Genomic DNA, 16,654 nt, shown 5'->3' on the forward strand with positions numbered 1-16,654 from the left:
CACACACACACACACACACACACACTTGTCAGCGCTCATGCGCAGAGCACATGACCTCTGTCAGCCAATCGCCTTGTCTGTAGCTTCCAGTTCCAAGCTGCTTGTGCCCAGGAAAAGCAGAGGCAAAGCAAACATCCAGACATTTGCTCGCATTTTAAAAACTTGCCCAGACACGAGGAGGGCAGGGGGCCAAAAAAGAGGACATGTCTAGGAAAACCTAGGTATCTAGCAAAAGTCAGAATGTGTGACCAGTCTTTGTGCCAAAAAATGTGGAGGTCGGGGAATGTAGGACAGGATTACAAGCTAAATTTCATATTTTAAAAGCAAGGGGTTAGGGGAAAAGATAAAGGAAAAAATGGAGTACATCTGTTATGATAGGAACATAAGGCTGCTAGCGCAAGAGGGCCAGCAGGAGCTATTAAGCAAGTCTGTGAAGAACTAAAGACAAGTTCACAATTAGCTCATCTAGTTGTTTATACTTTTAGCTGATGACAGACCATATTGCTCATTTATCTAGTGCTGCATAACTTTCAGAGAAGCTTGGTCCTGAAACATCTCACTTGTACTCTCACAATTGAGCGGTATATAATAACCATATTAAAGAGTATACCATTGCCGGAGTGCCGAAAAAATCACAGTGTCTACCTGGGAAGGTCTGGAGTGTCAACGTGCCAGAGCCTGGAGCAGCTCTTTGCAGCCTCCTGGCTGCACCTGGCCCACGGAGCCCAGTCTGCTTGCAGCAGGGCTTGCAGCCTCCCAGCTGTGTGCTGGGAGCAGCCTGGGCTCTGTGGCTGGCAGCAGCTGCTTAGAGCTCAGGCTGGTGGTGGTGTGCCAAGCAAAATGGCCTTGCATGCCATGCTTGGCATGCGTGCCAGGGGTTGCTGACCCTTGGAGTATACTCTCATTGCTAGTCAGCTTCCAACTGCACCCTCCACCACCATCTCAAACCTGATGAATTTGAACTGCCATCTGTCAGGGCAGTGCTTCATAACTTAGGAGAGGAGTGGGTAGGCAAAGTCTGGGGATTGTTGGATGGTCTGAAGAATCCTTTCTAGATAAAGTTCCTGGGGATGCCTTTACAGTTAAGCAACTTGAACACTTGGGTTTAAAAACCTCTGTTTTCATTAGTTTACAGCTTTGTCAAACTTCAGTCATTTGTACAGATGTTTTCCACAGATGTACTTCCAGACTGAATTGTTTTAATATTTAAGAGCAATTTGGTCACTTTAAAACAAGGAAACAGAAAAGTAGTTAGTTTGACTAATGTTAGTTAATTTCCTATGACTTCCTCAAGTGGGGCAGGTAGCTGTTCTTGGGGTCAGAGTCTGCTACTTGCTTTTCTTCTAAAAATCCATGCAGATTTGGCCAAATTTATAATATTTTGAGAATTCCTTAAGAGAGTTCATTAGAAATTTTGATGCCAAAACTTCAAAGCCATCTGTATTCATCATGCTGTAGTTCCACAGAGCTCCCTAATTGTCATTTGTTCTCAATGTATTCTTGAGCATGGAACTTGAGTTTTAGATGGGAAAATGATGCAGCTGCTACCACATATTCTTTAGTCTGGTTAGTGTTGACTCTAGAGCAGGGGTCAGCAACCCCTGGCACGTGTGCTGAGCATGGCATGCAAGGCCATTTTGCTCAGCACACCATGACCAGCCTGAGCTCTAAGCAGCTGCTCCAGGCTCTGGCATGTTGGCACTCTGGCACCTTCCAAGGTAGACATTGTGGTTTTTTTGGCACTCTGGCCAAAAAACGTTGCCTACCCCTGCTCTAGAGGAATTAATGGTATGTTTAGCTCTTCTAATCACTGGCGCAGATGATTCTTTGTGCTTCACAATATAACCCATACTGGTAATTTAGCATGCAGGTGAGTCACATTTCCTTGAAGTTAAAGATGGGGGGGATGTTTAGAGTTTGGATAGAGTTACTTCCTGAGAATCTGGGAAATATCATCCAAAGGTCAGACTGTGTATGTTGTGCCTGCATTGTGACTTAAAGCCTCCTTTGCAGTTGCTATAGTTGGAGCTGCTTCAGTGGCTGATGTGGATTTTGGAGCAGTTTTGAAGGGCCTGGGTGAGTGCACGCCTTGGCGAAAGGCAATCAGGACTCGTAGTAGAGTGATATCTTTTATTAGACCAACAAGATTGCCTTTTCTTCTAGACCAATATGGCTACAACCTGGATACCTGACACATGAAAGCTATCAAATTTTAGCTGATTTAAAAAAAAAAAAGAAATCTTCATATTCTCCCAAGCAGGAGGCAACTGTGACCACCTGAAACCCGAGATCCTGCTCCTGCCTTTTGTTTTAATGTAATTTGCACGATTACAGATCGTCACAGGAGGTGAGAGGGTCCATACCAGCTTTGAACTGACTGCCCAGAGTTTTCCATCTATTGACTCCTCTGTGAAATCCTATGAAATATGAATTTTCATTTTTACCCTGGAGAGCTTCTACAGTCTTTTCTCCAGTGCCCTATGAAGGGTGTTTGTGCCCAAAAGCTTGCAATTAAAGAATTTTTTTTTTTTTTTTGCAAAAATCTAGTTCGTCTAATAAACAATATCATCTCTACTATGAGTCCTGATTGCCTTTTTGTCTCTAGACCAATATGGCTACAACTTGGATTCCTTGGTGAATGCATGCTTGGTATTTGCATGCTATTGATATACAAGACCTTGGTCTTAGTGTCTGTCTGATTGGACCATGAATGAGGCACAGGTTTACAGAGTGAGAGAAACTTCTTTCCTTTTAAGGTTCCAGACTGAGATCCAGAAAAGAGTTGCTTTTTATTTGTGACTGCCACAGATTGGTGGTTTCCCTGATAACTATAGCTATGTCTTTTATGATTATGCAGGAAAAAATAATTTATAAAGGGATCTGACTGATGGAAGAGAGGTTTTTTTTTCCTGTTATCAAAGGGTCGAAGTGATTCAGGGTATTTAAGGGAAGCACAAGAATCTAATAATTTTTATTTGCTGTTACTGATAAAGATGTGATACAGGGTTCTTTGTACAGATCTTCAGTGTGTAGTTAGAGATTAATCTATTTTTCAGAAGTTTTTAAAAAATGATGCTTTCAGAAAGCTTTGCATTTACTTAGATAGTAAGTAACTTTCATCTTTGTTTACCAGTTCTATGTTTGCATTTGAATTGCTGGGGGAATACAATAAACAAAAGAACTAGCTTGTTTAGTATGCACTTTCCCCATCTTTTACTAAAGAGTGGTTAAGGCTGTTTCTGAAAGCTTGGTTCCATTTTTTTTTTTAAGTATGTGAATCCATAAGAGGGATGCAGTTATGTTGTAGATTAGGTAATAATAATTCACTGGGTTGATTGGTTGACCCCTGGAGAGAGGGAGAAATTAACAGATAAGAAGAGGTGAGATAAGACAATTGGTATTGAATTATAGGCCTGTAATATCATACCTTCATTCTTTAAGGCCCCCTGTAACACGTTACAGGTATCATGCAATTAACTGGATACCAGCTACCCGTGAAAAGTAGCTATCACAAAAGAAAAAGCTCCATCTGTTATAAAATTGGACCTCGAAAATGTGTATTGTTTTCTAGCTGGTTGCTATTGAGTTTTAATTTGCACATGTAGTCTCCCCTGTAGCTGACAGCCCTGGCAGCTGACAGGGCTCCCAGCCACAGGGGTGCACCATGCCCATTGTAAAATCCCCAAGTCCTGGAGAGCTGCAATCCCCAGGGCCTGGGCATTTCCCACACTCCTGAGCCCTAGGGATTGTGGGAACCACAATTCCCAAGGTACAAGGGTTTCTTGTACTCCTGAGCCCTGGGGATCTTGGATCCTCTGATCCTCAGGGCTTGGGAGTGTGGGAAACCCCCAGACCCTGGAGATAGTGGGAGATGTGCTCTCTAAGGCCTAGGGGGCGTGTGCTTTGTGGCTATTCACTGGCCCTAGGGGTGCATGGGGCTCCCAGCCACAGGTGCTTGCTGGTGGAGCAGGGGGAGCCTGGGATTGGGTTTCTCCTGCACTGGTGGTAAGGAGCAATGGGATCTAATGCACTCATGCTTTACATTCCATCGCACCTTCAGCTTGATGTGTAGAGGGGATCCAAGATGCATTATTAAGTGAATGATACCACAGAGCAGTATGACTAGATGTTCATCATGACAAATCTTGAAGTGTAAATCCAGGCTCAAAAGTAAGAGAAAGGAGGAAGAGGGAAGTGAGAAATTACTATTTAAAGAACATATGTTTCAAATGGAAGTACTTCAGCCTTCTGTTAATTGAGATGGAAAATTTAAAGTACCTACTCTGTACTGTACTATCACAATGTTCTTCAGTTTTAATAATAGTTAAAAGTCCATTAGGGAGAGCGTAGAAGCTTCCTGTAAAAACAGTATTCATTCACTATTTAGGTTAATGTGTCAAAGCAAGGGTGAAATTCAGTTACTAAACTTAGATTTCTTAATTTATAAACTGAGATGGATTTGATTTTTGAGCCGGTAGTATAGAAGGGTAGTTGGATGTTTTCCCTTCTGCTCATTACACAGGTGAAGAATTCACCAGTGGGCTAGGAAAATTGTTATGCCCCTGTGTTTCCATGTTTTTGTCATTCTGGTAGTACATTTTTTGCATGGCCATCATGAAGTCTGAAAGCTGCTGCTACAGTCTGATTTACATTTGCACTAGGAATATCTGAAAGCTCTTCATCTTATTCTGTTTTTTTCCATACCTGTTCTTTAAACATAGGTGTAGCAGGACTAGGTCTCCAGGGTGGTAACTCCCCTTGGCAGTCATGTAGCTCCTGTTTTACTCTGGTTCCTTATTCTCCCCTTTGCTTTCTTGCCGGTCATGTCTTGTTGTAATTGTTTAATTTGGGGAAAAGGGAGGCTACCCAGGACCCCAGAGCGAGGACTTCTTGTTTGTTGTTGATCAGTGTAACAGCATACTATGGGCATTAGTGGTTAGTTTTGTGGTCTCTTACAGCCACACCTATGACTCACAGGTATTAGAAGTTAATGGTCTGGATGGGCCCTTGGTCCTAGTCCAAGGTATGGTCAGGCCTCTGTGTCTTTGAGACCCAGTGGGCCTTTGGCTCCAGTCCAAGGTATGCCTTTTAACGGGTTCAGGGCTTACCCCTCTTGGGCCTTGGCTACCTCCTTTGGGGTCCAAAAGAGTCTCCAAAAGTTCTTGTGCTCTCAAGCATTCAAATGGGATCTCCTTCTTTCTATTCAAGGCCTGGCCCAAACAAACTATAAACAAAAGAATTAGCTTGCTGGCTGTAATGCAGCCTGGCCCACACTGGGTTTGAACATAAATCTCTGCTCCTTGGCAGTGCAACCCACACCTGCCTCTACACTGGTCATTTTACCCTGCAAGCCTTCTATGCCTTACTTGAAGCATCCTATATCAGCCCAGCAGTCCTCTGCAGCCTCTCTGCTTAGGAGCTCTCTCTCCTTGAGCCTGCAGGGCTAGACTGTCTCCCCAGACTCAGCCCTGGGATTATATCCACTAAGCCACACCCTTGGGAGTCTTGTGCCTTTCTTTGGCCAGCTGCAGGTGTCCTCCATTAGGTTTCTAGATTGGCCTCTTTTCCAGTATCCCTCTTCTCTAGGCTGAGCTCTGTTCTGCAGCACTATTACTGTGCTACCAGTGCTGCAATTGGCACTCTGCCCTGTCACCTTATAGCTGAGCCACTTATTCTGCACTGGGTACCTGCAGCCTATTAGTCCCTTACTGCTCTGCCATTCCTGGTAAGCAACTCCCTGCACCTGGGGTTCCCTGGGGCTGTTTGCTATCCTTAAAGTAACAGAGTCCCTAGCTCCCTGTTACGATAGGTTTTAATGGGGTTTTGGAGCTTCTATTGATGTATGCATTAAGAGATCCCTTGTACATTTTTGGACACCTGTGACTTGGTTCTGGATTTTTCTGATGGTTTCTGAAGTTCCTCAGACATTCCTTCAGGATCATGAGTCACCTGCTCTTGAAAACTTCCAATGATGGGCACTCCACGGTTTCTCCTGATAGCTTGTTGCAATGCTTGGCCACCCTCATAGTCAGAAAGTTCTTCCTGATCTTCAATCTGTATTTCCCCTGCTAGAGCTGGATGCCAATCACTTTTTTTATAAAAAGGTCTGAGATCTGATGAAGAAGGTTATAGAATAGCTAGGCAGCATTAGCATATGCTCCCATTATAAAACAACATGTATAAAATATGTCGCCGACGGGCCTTCTTGTACCCCTCCGGGGAGCTCTGTTTTCCTGGTTGGTAACTCTTCCCCTTCCGGACTGGTTTGTCTCCGTGGGTGATCTTCTCCCGTGTCGCCAACCCCGCTCTCGTCTGCCACGACTTAGTGTTTCCTTAGTGGGGCGGGGCTAGTGCACGGGTCCCTTGGTGGCCCAGGCTTGGCCCGCTGGTTGCACATGGGGCTCTGCCACCCCTACACCCTGGCCTCCCACCACTGCTGGGCTCCGCTTCTCTGATCCGGCTCCGCTGCTTCCACTGGCTTCTCCCATGGCTTTCCTACTCAATCCCACAGACTGTAGGATGCCGCTATACCGCTACCTTGTGGTCGACCTCCTCACTGTAACCTACACCGGAGCCTAATCTGCACCCTCTATCAACCCCTCGCCCTTCACCCGGTGCGGCTCTTCCCCTGTGTCATCACTAACTATATCACTATCCCTCCACCAGATCCTTGTTAGCCTGGGACGGGAGGGGAAGGGATTCCCCTTCAGTGGCCCGCCAGTTGTCCCACTCCTGTTCCTTGACCCGATGTCCCTGGGTCTTGGCGGTGATCCCGCCCCGATCTCCCTTCAGCCCGGGGATTCTCGGTCTTCCACCCCTCTTTGGCGAGTCCCACACCCACCGTTGCCGAACTTACTTCGGAGTCCCTGAACTCTTCTTGGATCTTCCTGCTCCTTCGTTGCTCACCCAATCTGTCACTCCTCGCATGATCGGACGTCGTCCCTGTCGTCGGGCTCCCGATCAGGGTCGCTTCTTCTCCCTGGGCTCCAGCTCAGCGGGTTCTGTCCCCGGGATCCTTTGCTGGTGCTTTCCCGGCCCGCCGCTTGATCCCGGAGCCATCTGCCGCCTCCAAAGCGGCAGCCGCCATTTTTAAATCTCCCGGCCGGCGTCTGACGTCATTGTCAGCTGCCGGCTGCAGCTGTACATAGGCGCGGCTGACGAGTCACGTGGGTTCTCCCTCCACCGTGGCATTCCTCTCCGCCCGCCCTTCTGGTGAGTTTTCCTGGCTTCTTTGGGTCCCAGGACAAAATAGTTTTCCTTCTCGTGATAGCAATGATAAAAATGTATTGGGTAATACAGATGGTCACAATTAAATGTGTTTCAGTGGTTTTTAATGTTTTGCGGATTATGGAAAATCTCACCATTTTTCATACGACGATTACAGTTTCTCATCTGGCTGACTTGCCAGTGAACCCTAGTTACTGGTCTTGTCCCTAAAAGGGTCTATGTCTCCTTTTCCTTTTGGCTCTTTTTATGAGCAAGTGAATTGATGAAATGTGAATTTAACTTGGACAATTTCTTGTGCTTTTTTTAGGACCAGGGTATGTAGTGGTTATGCAAACCTTAACAAAAACAGTGGGTTTTACCTTAAACTGGTTACAAAGGCTGTGCGAGTGGCTATTTCATTTTGGATTCGGCATTTCAGAAGGCCAGTAATTTATTTTGGTGTTTCGGATCACTGTCCCGTTTCTATTTGGCCAAATCTGTTTTGGGGTTTCAGCGGTGTTTCAGCCATGGGCTAGAATGGGGAATCACTAAAATGCCTATAACTTTGTCATTTTGTGCCTGATTCAGATGAAAATTGCTGGGATGATAGCTCCTTCTGAGGGCATGCGGCCTGCCAAGTTTTAAGGAGATAGGTTTAGGGTTGTTTGTAAAACTGCACCTCAAACTGTTCAAAGCACAACTAGTATAATTTGCCGGCAGCATGCTGTCATCCCACACGCATATCCAGGGGCCCGCACCCCCCTGGAAAGGGTCTGAAACAGCCCTGCAGTCCTCCAGCAGGGTGCCATGCGCTGTCTGGGAGCTGGGGAGGCTCCACCTGTCAGCTGGAGCTCCTGGTGCAATTTCTGAGCTCTCTGATCAGTTCCCCAGCTCTTCCTGGGGGTGTGGGTCCCTGGTTCTGCACGCTGGGTTTCAGCAGGCTGCTGCCACAGGCTGAAGCCAGCAGCTGCACTGCAGTCTTCCCCACGCTCAGTGCAGGGTGCACTGAGTGGCTGCCACTGGCCTTAGCTTGCAGCAGCAGTCAGCTGAAACCCCGCGTGCAGATCCGGGGGCCTGCGCCCCCCAGGAAGAGCTGGGGAATCAAACTAGGAGCTGGGGAATTGAACTGGGAGCTAGATGTCAGTATCGGAGTAGTCCTCCCCACCGTCTTCCCCCTCCCTCTCCTTAGTGTTCGTTTCCCTGCAAGCCTGATTCCAAAACTCTGAAATTCTCCAAAACACTTCTGAAATGTTTTGGAGCCTTCTGTTTCAATTCGGATTTGATGTTTTGGGCACCAAAATGGCCTGGAACACCTCTGAAACAAAACAGCTGCTGAAATTTTGCACAGCCCTACTGGTTACCTCTAAGCATGCATTTTCAAGTGCATCTGATGAGATTTCTATAATAAGGTCAACACCTATGACATAACAGTAAAACTACTGTATCAGTATTCAGTTATTATGGGGATGGGCTCCTTAGAAACAGCAAAGGGAGGTGGAATGTGTAAGGAAGTTTAGTTATTTTTGTTAGTTGAACAGGATGCATCTGGAGCTGTCAGCTGTTACCTTAAGGTACACATTTCTCTGGGAGAGTCCAGTAGTTCAGAGTCATTTGCTTCTTTCACATGTGTAACTTACTGCTATCAGAGTTCATTTTCTTAATATCATTGTTCTGATGGGTTTGGAATTAATTCATGCCTGACAGTTTTGTTCGGCTCTGGTTTAGACTGCAAGTCAATGGACCTTCTAAGTGTTTTTAGTGTGTGGTAGATTTTTATGTATGTTTGTGTATATTTAGAAGACTCAAACAAGTTTTGAATTTCTTTGATTCTTTCCTACAAAACAGGACATTGAAGGAAGGGTTTGTTGCAGAAGTAGGCGCAAGTTAAACGCGGACTTGTTCAGTTGATTAGGTTGCTCTATAGCAGTGGTTGGCAGCGTTTTTGGGCAGAGTGCCAAAACACCCGCAATCTCAACTTGTTAGATGTTGGCATGCTGGGGCAGAGAGTTGGGGAGCCATAAAGGGCCCAACCTTGTGGTAGCACAGCCTCAGTCCCTTCCCCGAGGCATGAGTGCCAAGCAAATTGCCTTTGCTTGCCATACTCTGGCACATACAAGGGGTTACCTACCCTTCCCTGTTCTGTAGTAACCTGTAGAGTCAAATTATTGCTTCAATATAAAATCTTTTTCCTTTTTTCTTTTCCTTCCTTTTCTTTCCCACAGATGAAACTCCTCCATTGAAATTGATTTAGCATTGATTCTGTCAGAAGGAATGGAAACCTCAAGATTCAGATGAACCCAGAATTAACTAGAAGAACTGATGAACAGAGTAAGAATTCAACATTTATTTTTAATACATAAAACTTAATACAGACCTGATGACTAAATATGTAGCTTTCTGGCGTGCTGTTAATAGGCAAAGGAAGTTTTAAATGGTATGTGTGTAACTGAACTGAAAGATCTTCAGCTACTGGGTATTGGCTGCGATGTTGCTCTGGTTTTGTGCTAAATCTAGACAATAGAAACATGGCAGAAATGAGCCACTCTTTGTACAGAAATATAAAGATAAAATGTACACTTTAATTTTGAAGGGAAACTTAATACATCTTTTGGTATCTTTAGTTTGAGAACAGTAGATCTGAAGTAAAATACAGTGTGAGTTCTAAAACCTAGTCGAAGCAGAAAATGTCCCTTTTCATTGCTTTACTATTTGAGTCATAGTATTCTGAGCACTGCTCTAAGTAGTAAAAGCTTCAGGGAGGTTCAGATTTAGCAGCTCTAGAATACCCTCCGACTCAGCTCTATACGAGTTGGAAAGGGTGTTTTTATTGTCAGGTATTAAAATATTTTGCTTGCAAAAACTGTGATGAACCTTAGTAAGTCACATTGCAAAGAAGCTGAAGTGAGGTAGAATCAAGAACAGATTGAAGGCCCATGTTGCTGTGTGTAGTTGAACAGTGCTTATGTTCTCTCTTAAGTTCCTAATGATTTTGAATTTGTTTCCATGGCCATAGCTGTGGGTGATTCATTGTAGTTATTTCTGACTGGCTTGTTCTTATGGTTCTAAGTTGTTCAAGGAATGAACAGCAGAATGACTTTCTTTTAAAATAGATTTAAAGGACTTAATCATGGCAATAGATACGACAGACGTTATTATGTATAGCATACTTCCACAATACAGTGACTTGAGATCCTGAAGCCTGTTCTTTTGTTTTATTTTGTAAAACAAACAAACAAACAAAAAAAACCATCCCTGCAGTGTTCAGTGTTTCTGAATGCATATGATGGTGCTGCCTACTAAGGTGGATTTGATTTAGTCTTTTAAAAAAATGCAAGATTTATGTACTAGATAATGGAGAAGAGAGAAAGTAGTTTGGATTTGTACAAGTAGATTTTTGGCTCCCTTTTCCAAAAGGAAGGCAGCTTAGACTAATGGTAAGACTGCCTGTGCAACGGCTTTGTCATAGGCGTATATTTTCTAACACACTCCTAAAATGTGACTGCAAGGGAACTAATAATTGGATATTTTTGTCAGGATGTTATTTTTGTCAGCTGTTCTTTTATATATATTTTTGTAAGGAATGTGCTATATTTTCCCTACATTAGCCTCCTTTGTTTGTTAACTGATGCTCTTCTAATGTACTGAATGGATACTGTTGTACTTTCCTCTTGGGTCGGAGATGGGGCACTTGTCCCCTGTGAAGGCAGCTGCTACTAGATTGGCTTCTTGGATGTGTGCCAGAGCTGACCATGCGTCTTGTGCCAATTCTTTTACAGAATGCATGCTTCACCCAAACAGTCCTCACTGCTGTAATATGAGAAAGAAATATGGAATTTAGCTGGGCTTCCCTAAAGTTTCCTACATGTTCCATTTAATCCTTTAAGTGTGATGTGCGCTCTTCTGATGATGGAATACTTGCTTCTGAATTTAATTTGACTAGATGTCATTTATCCCTTTAAAATTTCACATTGAATGTCTGTATTTTTGAGAGGTGTAAGGCCAGGTTGTAAGTTTAATTTTTTGTTACTTTTGCAAAAATAAAAATACGGTCAATTGTGGAAATGGCTTTGCATTATTTCATGCATACATCATTGTACCATTACATTTATCAGAGTGCTTTTGGATACCCTGTAGATGCACAGTAGGGGATTGGTTATGAAACTTGGTTTAGTTTCATTATGCCATTGAAACCTATCCAGATCGTAATTATGTTCCTAAACATATACTTGACTTATAAAAAAAAAAAACCCAACCAAACAACAACCCCCCCTCAAAAAAAACAACGCCCCTCCCCGCCCCCCAGAAAACTTGGGGCACAAAAAAATCTTGAAAGGCAAGAATGATTGAAAAACACTACACATGAAATTCAATAGGGGCCTGTGTCTGTTGTAAAACCAGAGTTATGTAGTAAATTTTATTTTTCTCTATTTGTGTTGTAGCACAGTTTGTCGGTTTTGAAGACTGGATCAAAACATGTTAGAACTGAATTAAACATACTGATTTAGTTCAAATACAGACTTTAGGGTAAGTTCCACAAAGCACATTGGCATTTTAAGTCCAGGAATGCAGTGCACAAAAATCTCTCACACCTTCATGTTCTCTCGCTCTCTGGTGCCAGATGAACCATGGATACCTTGGTTTTTGCCACCAAAGTTCTTTAGGAATCCAAACTTCTGTTATGGTACCTGCACAAAGGTGTGCCAGCCACCTTTAAATGCCATGCTACTCAGTTTACTCATTTTGCACTGAAAGCTGTTTTGGATTGACTACTAGGTTTTCTTATGTTAAAGCTCCTTGATCTGGTAAGTGTACTCAGATCATATTGACAGCCTATTGACATGTTGACAGTGCAGTAGCTATGGTTGCTCTCATTTAAAAATACAGGAGAAGGAAGAGGTGATGGTTTTGCCTGTGATGCTGCTTACCTTTTAGGTAATAGCTCAGTGAGTACAGCACTCATTGAGGAACTGGCCTGTGGGTAGAGTACTTGCCCAGGAACTGGTCTGAACCTAGCATCGAGTATGTGAAGTTAAGATTTGTTTTTCTGCATGTGCATAATCTTGTGCTTGTTGCCTTTGAAGTTCATCTGCCATATTTTTATCCCGTTTAAGTTAGTTTTTTGAGGTCTTTCTGCAACTTTTCTCTGTCAGTTTGGGATTTGATTACCCAGAATAATTTAGTATCATCTGCAGACTTAGGGATGTGTAGTGAAATCTCCATTTCCAGGTCAGTGATGAAAATGTTGGACAAACTGAGCTCAACATGGACCTGGCAGGACCCTATTTATGACCTCCCTCCATCCTGAAAAATGCTTACTTAACCCTGCCCTTTGCTTCCTATCCTTTAACTGCTTTCAGTCCACTAAAGAACTTTCCCTCCAATTGTTTACCAACTCTTTTTAAGCCTATGGTGAAGGTCCTTGTCAAAATGTGTGATGTCAACTGGATCTCTTTTGTCCCTGTGTTTAACACCCAGAAAGAACTCCAGTAAATTAGAGAGGCAGGGTTTCCCTTTACTTAAATCAGGCTGACTCTTCCACAGCATGTCACATTTGTCCATGTGACTTGATTTTATTCATTATTAATGATTCTACCTGTCAGGGATGCAAGTGAGACTTCTCTGTCTGTAGAGCTCAGGATCACCTCTGGAACATTTTGAAGATGGGTGTTGTGTTGACAACTGGCCATTTGTAACAATAGTTGTATAATACCACCTACAGTTCTGCAACTGCATATTTAAGTTCCTTCAGAACTCTCAAGTGATTGCCATGTGGTCCTGGAAACTTATTAAGATACTAAATTTATTGTTTTTTTGCTCTAAAATGTCTGTTATCACTTCAGTGTAATCTAAATCTTAAGACCCATCTGCTAGGAAGAATTGATCTGGTTTGGGAATTACCCTAATATCTTCTGTAGTAAAAACCGATGGAAGGAATTCATTTAGCTTTTCTGCTATGGTCCCATCACCCTTGAGTGTGGCTTTTACAACTTGGTCATTTAAGGGTCCTGGTAAGTCTCTTACTGGCTTTCTTCTTCTGATGCTTTTTAAAAAAAACTTTTATTATTAACTTTAGCACCTTTAGCAAGACATTCCTTACATAACTTTCAGCTGCCAGTTCTGTGATTCTGAATTGAAATGGTAATCTAGAGAGGACAGACACCATACTCCTTTCCAATTCAGCTCCTTTCACTTCCTATTATAGCCCCTAGCAAGTAATCCCATCACACATCAGTGATATGGGATTGCACTTTGACATTTACATTCTCCCTTCTCCTTAGCCTGTACTTTGACTGTGAAAGATCACTGGGAAGCAGTGGACAGAGAGCTAGCTGTGTGCATGAAAGATTTCAAACAGTTTAGATTTTTTTGACCATCATTGTTTAGGATTAATACAGTGTTTTAAATCTGTCTGATCTAGTCCCAGCAAGTTTAATTCAAGTCTTGGATGAATTGAGGTCAAGTTATATATGTATTATCCTTGGCAAGCTAACTCTGTAAATGCTTTAATGCTTCCAACATAAAAGGTCTAGGAGCAATCTTACTATGCAATTGCATAATCTTGAATTATATGTTTTACAAACAAGGGGCGATTATAAGACTTGCATATAAAGTTTCGAACAGTAGCAAAATTGGTATAAAGGGAGGAGATTGTTTTAAAGGCTCTGTAGTTATCCATGCCACTGTTTAAAAAAAAAAGTTCCTCTTTTTAAAATGTTTCAAATTTATACTGTGGTATACATGTTATATTACAGTTAATCCATTAGACCTGCTAGTGGAAACAGAAGCAGCTGCAAGTATTTTTTTCACAAGACAGGATTTCCTTTTGATTTTTGTGTCATTAATCTGCAGTTTCCAGTTAGTTGTTTCAGATTCTAATTCATTCCACCCACAGATGACTCTTGAAAACATGGCTGAACAGCAATGTATGGTACTGTTCAAGAAAGATGCCTTAAAGTGACATGGTTATACATGCATTTTTTTTTTAAGTAAGGAAATATTTTTAACATGTTATTTATGAAGGTGAATTAATGGACAAAGAAGTTCCTGGAACTGTCTTGTAAGTACCAAACATTCTTATATGTAATATACATCATGCCCTGTTTTTGAAAGGCAGAACGAAGAAAAATCTGTCCTTGTAGTAAGTAACTGAGTAGCAGTAGTTAGCGAGCCAAGCTTGCTCATTGTTCTGCTTTTTGAGTTGATTGCAGATTTTATTTTGCCTGGTAACTGCAGAAACTGTTCTTACTGTATTTCTTGTGTATGATGTGCACTACAATTTCAAGCAACTATTGTGTTTAAAGGTGTGTGCTGTATGTTAGAGCATATGGTAATAACCAAACTAGTATCCAAGAAACGGTTTCGGTATTTGATAAATCCTTGGTTGGAGCCTGATGTCTAGTTTAAAAAGTCTGTTCAAGATGCCATTTTTGCTCCTGAGGGTTCTGAAATTTTAATTTTTTTTTATTGAGAAATGGTATGGTTTCGCTTTGTCTTTGATTACAATTGTAACATAAGCTGAATAATAGATTACACTAGGTGTGTCTTGGCCCTTATATAGCTTTGGCAATGATATGAGAACTTGTGAATGTGTTTCAGTCTGTGAATGTGTTTTAACTTGTTGCGTTATTTTGGCTCAAGCATAAGCTGCCAAACAGTAAAACTGGCAATATTTGAGACATTATTAGGCTTAGTTTTCTGCTTGTTGCAAGTCAGAGTTTCTGGACAGTCCCTGATTTTGCAGTTGCAACTGGGAGGGTGGTGTTTTTGTAAAAATAGTTTCTCATGCTCACTGTGTAATTTTTAAAGTTGATTTAGTGAAGGAACAAACAAAACACTCAGTTCTGCTTAACATTGTTTTGTTTGAACATTTGATACTATTGGATAAAATATCTAAATACAGTTAAACCTAACTTTGTATGTGCATTTTATACCATTAATATATTCTTTATTAGGTATGCAAAATTATAGGCAATTGGCTTGCAGGTCGGTCACATTATACTAGACTGAAAATTAATATATTTTCTAAGATCAGAATCATAATGTGAAATTTTTAACATTCTCAGTTTCAAATGTATTGTATAGGTGGTGTGTTCTTTTCAAATAATGGGGGTGGAAGTATTCAGAATGATTCTGGATTGCTTCCATTTATTTGTTTTTCTCAAAAGGCTTCTGGAGTACATTTTAAACATCTTCTATATTGACTGGGTGTGTAGGTTTTAGCAAATATAACGCCTATTTGAATAGTGTGTAAATAAATGGTTTCAGATAGTATCTCAAGTGCTGTTTGTTAATTCTAGGACACTATACAGAAAATGTACATGGTGATCCTAATGTAATTAATATTTTCATGCATGGTAATGTTTTGTGTAAATTAATTTAACTTTTGAAAAATTAATTGCAAGAACAGTGAAGCTGTATGATATTTTTGAGATAAAAGCTTATCTTTTTGTTTACTATGTGTATTTTTTTTTTTTTAATGTAATTACACGAGTATAAGAAACAAAGTAAATCCTGTGAATCATCAGGCTGGTAGCAACTACTGGCTCCATGAGTGGGGGTGGAGGTATGTGTGTGCTTTAATTAGAGTGGCTCTGAGAGCTTCTCTAATTAAAGGAGCCTGGAGCGTCACATGTATCAGCGTCCCCATGCTGAAAAATGGAGGTGGTGGCGCTTTAACTAAAGCTTGCTGGATGAGCTTTAGTTAAAGCACCCCCGCAGCCATTTTTCAGCATGGGAACGGTGATGCACGTGATGCCAGGGTCTGCTGGAGCATGGTAATTATCATGCTCTGGCAGACTATTAATTGAGTCTTCAATGTGCTGTAATTACTGCATGTTGGAGCAGCCTCACTGCATGTGTAGAGCTGTCCTAAAAGAAAGAAAATCCTCAATTCTTACTAGTTACTGAGAATAAAATCAGGGAAGAAGCAAGGGCACTTGTCCCCATCAGCTGTTCAGAGAGAACTCTTTTTTGTTGTGTTCACCTGTGTAGCTTGCTCCCAGAAAAAAAAATGCATCTTTTGCTGTCTAGCACATGCATTTTAAAACAGAAATTTAAAGAAGGGAAAATATTTAGTAGTGGCATTCCCTCCAGCTCTGTTCACAACTGAACTCCTACCACTTGTTGTCAAAATAAGTAAGTCTTCATGATTTCCTGCATGGTTTGTTCAGGTATTAATATTTTTTTTTCTTCATTAGACTAGATTAACTTCCTTGAAATAAATTCATACTTCTTTCAGAATAATTGTTGCAGATTGACTGTCCATAGCCTTGAGTTCTCATTTTAACATTTATTGCCACAAGTTTAAATGCATTTAATTGTTCTAAATGAAAGTTTAGATATTGAAGCCAAAATAGCAGGTTCTAGAAAAAACATACCAGCTCACAGAACCATCATAAATTGACTAAATCTGAACACTTCTAAGGCTGAATTAAGAAACTGGTAAGAT

The 16,654-nt window shown here is 41.7% G+C and overlaps 1 protein-coding gene across 2 annotated transcripts in view; it reads left to right on the plus strand.

Annotated features, from left to right (window-relative positions):
* Positions 1–16,654, plus strand: part of SIPA1L1 (signal induced proliferation associated 1 like 1) — a 431,247-nt gene that overhangs the window by 27,988 nt on the left and 386,605 nt on the right. For both annotated transcript variants that reach the window (XM_019551381.1, XM_019551380.1), the window contains exon 2: positions 9,429–9,534. The gene's annotated coding sequence lies outside the window, so the exon portion shown is untranslated. The remainder of the gene's footprint in view (positions 1–9,428; positions 9,535–16,654) is intronic.

The sequence above is a fragment of the Crocodylus porosus genome, unplaced genomic scaffold (genome assembly GCF_001723895.1).
Source record: "Crocodylus porosus isolate Cpor-Errol unplaced genomic scaffold, CroPor_comp1, whole genome shotgun sequence".
NCBI classification, from domain to species: domain Eukaryota; kingdom Metazoa; phylum Chordata; order Crocodylia; family Crocodylidae; genus Crocodylus; species Crocodylus porosus.